The sequence below is a fragment of the Pteropus alecto genome, unplaced genomic scaffold (assembly GCF_000325575.1).
Source record: "Pteropus alecto unplaced genomic scaffold, ASM32557v1 scaffold87, whole genome shotgun sequence".
NCBI classification, from domain to species: Eukaryota; Metazoa; Chordata; class Mammalia; order Chiroptera; family Pteropodidae; genus Pteropus; species Pteropus alecto.
The window spans coordinates 16,941,049-16,945,110 of record NW_006443225.1 but is presented as its reverse complement, the minus strand read 5'-3'; the positions used below and the strand labels follow the sequence as shown (position 1 = coordinate 16,945,110).

Below are 4,062 nucleotides of genomic sequence, written 5' to 3'. Positions count from 1 at the left end.
CAGACCCCAGGCCTCCGCCGCGCCGGCACCCTCCGGGGGCACTCGGGGAGGGGAAGGGGGTGTAAGAGGAGAAATCCAGACCGAATCGGGGGGCTGGGGGGGGGGATAAAGCAGGGATGGGGTCGCCGAGCCCCACCGACCAACGTCCAAACTTTCGGAGGACGGGTGCGCAGGAAGGGTCACCCCGATCGCGGCGCCGGGCGAGCGGGGACCCCGGCAGCGCCCGTGCCGCCGCGATCTGACAGCCTCCGCGGGCCACCGGGAAGCCCGGGCTCGCGGTGCAGACAGAACCCGAAAAGCCAGGGAACCGGAGAGCACAACGCTCGGCCAAACGTGGGCGATCCGCCACTTAATCCAAAAGTTAAATCCCGAAAAACGCAGTCCCCCAAAGGCAGTGGGAGATCAGGCCCCTCCGTGCGCCCCCCTCCCTCCGCGGAGCGAATCCTCGAGCCAAAAAAAAAGGGGGAAAGAGATAGAAAAGGGGGGCAGAGCGGAAGAGATGGTCGGGATGAGGGGACGTGAGCGAGAGCGAGCGGGAGCGAGCGAGCCGGGGGCAGAGAGCGAGAGAGGCGGAGAGGCAGAGAGAGGGAGCGAAATATCAAAGATTGTGCAAGATCAGGCTGGAAAGATAATCGATACTCGACCTAAATTTAACACAAACTACTCAATAAAAGTTAAAGAAAAAACTTACTTTCCATTTCCCCTGCAGTTCCTACTCGATCTTCGCCTCTTTTTTTTGTTTGTTTGTTTTGCTTTTATTTTACTTACAGCTGATCACATCCAAGTAAAACGAGAGGGTTCATTTAAAAAAAAAAAATTAAAAAAAATAAAAAAATAATCCTCCAACTTTATTGGGTGAAAATAAAAACGCTGGAGCAGAAAGTGGGGGACATGGAGCGGTCCTCGGGGGTCCGGGACGAGTTAAAGCATGTGCCGACCGCGGTCTCGCTGTTTGGTTGTGAAGGGGTTGGGAAAAGGAGGAAAGGAAATGAAAATCCGATATGTCTTTATTCTGCTAATTATTATCGTTTTAGCCCTGTTTAAAAAAATGGCTGATTAAGTTGAGTGCGCATGTCTTTGTGTGTCTATTCCCGATATGCACTCTGGGAATGAGAGAGGAGAGCGAGGGAGAGGGAGAGGGAGAGGGGGGAGAGAGAGGTGTAATTAGTGAGGTGATCAACATTCCCCAGACTGCAAATGACGCGCAGCCCGGACTCTCAGCGGCCCGGAGCCTGGCGGCTTCCAGGGCTCGGAGCGCTGCAGCGGGAGCCTGGGACGCGGCGACCCCGGACAGGGCAGCGATGGGGACCTCGGGGCTTGCACCCCACGCGCCCCTGCGAGCGCGACTCCCAAACTTCATTAGGCACACACACACACAGACACACACACACACACACACACACTCAGCAAGGAAGGGGGGGGGAGTCCAAACCCAAAAACCGCCATAGGAATGCCCTTTAACTACTCGATTTTTTTTTTTTATTTGAATGAGGCAAAGTCATTATTATCGGACCAGAGATTTGTTTACTAGGGAGCTCGAAGTAGAGATGTGAGTGAGGGCAATGGAGACGCGGGCTCTGCCTAGCGGATCCCGCTACAGACAGGGACGCGCTTTAATGGCGAAATGCGGGGGCCTGAGCAGATATGCAGATGTATGTAAATAGAGGGTGCCTGGCTGTGTGCAGAGACCGCTCTGGCCGGCCTGTTTCGCAGGAGGAATTGCACTCTGCATCCGCAGGCGCTCGATTAAAACAAGTATCTTTTTTCGCTTGCACTGGCAGGAGAGAAAAACCAGGGCAGGGAAGATGGAAGCGGATAGTTTAGTCAAAGTAAACTTTCTAATGAGAAGAAGTGATGGGCGCAAGGGTGGCAGTAGGGGTACAGTTCTAGACTTTACGTAATATTTTTGAATATTTTATCAGAATTGCATAAGTCCAATGTAATAGCTTTAAGAAGACTTAGGGGGGAAAAAAAATCTTTCATCTTGCGAGTCTGTTGAATTATCTTTCTTGAAGCACATTATGATGAATTTTAAAACCCCACTACAGATCTCATTAGAATGAAATATACTTGGTATTTTCTGGTGCAAAATTTAAGGTGGCTGATTCTCATTTGAAAATCTAATTATCTCTTTCCAATATTACAGATGTGAATATGAGTGACACTTTCATTAAAAGATAATTAACTAAAACTAGGAATAGACACACTTTTAAATACCCCCTACTGAATATGGAATATATATATATATACACACACACATATATATATCCATATATATCCATTGATATTCAGAAAGCATTTGATACACTGCTACACCACAGGTCACAAAGAGACACCATTTATGCAATATTTCAAAAATAGGAATTCTACAGAGAAGACGAGAGTCACAAATTAAACAAACCGAAAACAGGAAATACTTGCAATGTCCAGCTTCCTGGACAGGTGAGGTGTCAGCTGCTTTTGAGTTGACAGGCCTTTGAAGTTCTAGTTTGTGGAGATCTGCCTCAAAACCTTGTCTTGGGCCTTAAGCACCAAATCTACCAAATACCACCAGTAAGGTTTACGGCACAAGCAGTAGGAACCACAGAGGCCGCAAACGTGCATCTCGCTGGCCTGAAACCTTGCGTTATCAGGGAACCCTTGGAAAATCCTAGGTCTGCTGCAAATGAGATTTAAAAAACCCAACAAACACCTGGGAAGATAAAAAGCAGAGTTCTGGGAAGAGCAGTCCCAGGCCCAGCTCAGGAAACTGGTTGCCCACATACAGCGCCTGGCTAAGCTTCCAGTGCAAGTGCAGAGGCTTGGAGTGGAGACTAAAACCTAGATATGGTCTTTATTAAGAGAAAGAAAGCAGATCAGCACCTTAGGATATGGAGTCAGCGCATGTGCTAGTGCATTAGAAACCAGGGCTACTAAACCTTAGCAGAAAGGAAATTATCGACCTCTCTAAAGACTTCATTCCGTTTCAAACTTGCTTCGGAAGAAATCTGCTCAAACTGGACAGCTTTCTAAGATTTTAAAGTTACTTTGTTTACGGCCCTACTTTTACAAGGCCACTGTATCACCCTGCCTTGCGGTGTCTGATTGCATCTCAGTGGGCTTTATCCCTGTGCCTTCAGAAACATACATGCCCAGGAGGGTCAAATTTAAATTCTCTGTAACTTGCAAGTGAAGAAGGTGTTTATGTAGCGTTACTGTTTACCGAAAAACACCCCAGAGAGCAAAAATTCTGGCTTTAAAAAACTATCTGAGGTGTGTGCATGGGGAAGGGGGTGGGGGCTTTTGAAGAGACGGAGGGGAAATGAAGGCAAGGAAACTTTCACGTTCGAATCAGAAAAGATCAAGCCCTTTGCGGGAGAGGGCTCCACGTACAAGCTCACTGATGGGAAAACCATTTCCTGCGATTTCAGACGGGGAAATGCGCGTGATGAAGGAAACACCTGAGAACAATAAGTCTGTTTCAGGCTCAGGTGAAGAAAGGGGTCTATTTCTGGCAGAGAAGAAGAGGGAAACGATGATCATTTCGTTTTCAAGTTCTCCTTTATTTCTTTTGCCTTGTTTCCCTGAAACCTCATCAATAACATTAATGTCAAAACACCAAACGTCAAATCAGGAAAACCATTTAAAAATTTGGTGGCTATTTCTCCTTACGCCCCCACCCCTCTCTTTTCTTGGAAAATGCAGCCATGTGTGTGTGTGCGTGTGTGTGTGCGTGTGTGTGTGTGCGTGTGTGCGTGTGCGTGTGTGTGTGTGTGGTGGGGGCAGCGGTTATTGAATTCTAAGTAAGAAAACAAAAGGAACGGGAGGATTTGTAAGAGGGGAGCCCACTTTCGCACTCCCTTCTGCCGGCGAGCACTGCCCTCCTAGCGTGCGTGTGTTTTCTTTTGAAATCATCTCTTTCTCGTCCTCTTTCACCTCTTTCCTGAGAAGAGAAGCTGGGGTGAGGGTCGGGGGTTAATGGGCTGAGCGGAAGGGGCAGAGAGGGACCAGCCCCGAGTCAAGAGTTTCCTGCAGGGCTGGGCCCCGGACGCGCCCGCGCTGGGCGAGGAGCTGGGCCGCCGG

At 48.8% G+C, this 4,062-nt stretch overlaps 1 protein-coding gene across 1 annotated transcript in view; it reads right to left on the bottom strand.

The window, feature by feature from the left end:
• ZFHX4 (zinc finger homeobox 4) overlaps positions 1-1,414 on the bottom strand; it is a 170,894-nt gene extending 169,480 nt beyond the window's left edge. Inside the window, exon 1 of the mRNA XM_025041118.1 lies at positions 692-1,414. The gene's annotated coding sequence lies outside the window, so the exon portion shown is untranslated. The remainder of the gene's footprint in view (positions 1-691) is intronic.
• Positions 1,415-4,062: the final 2,648 nt, after the last annotated feature.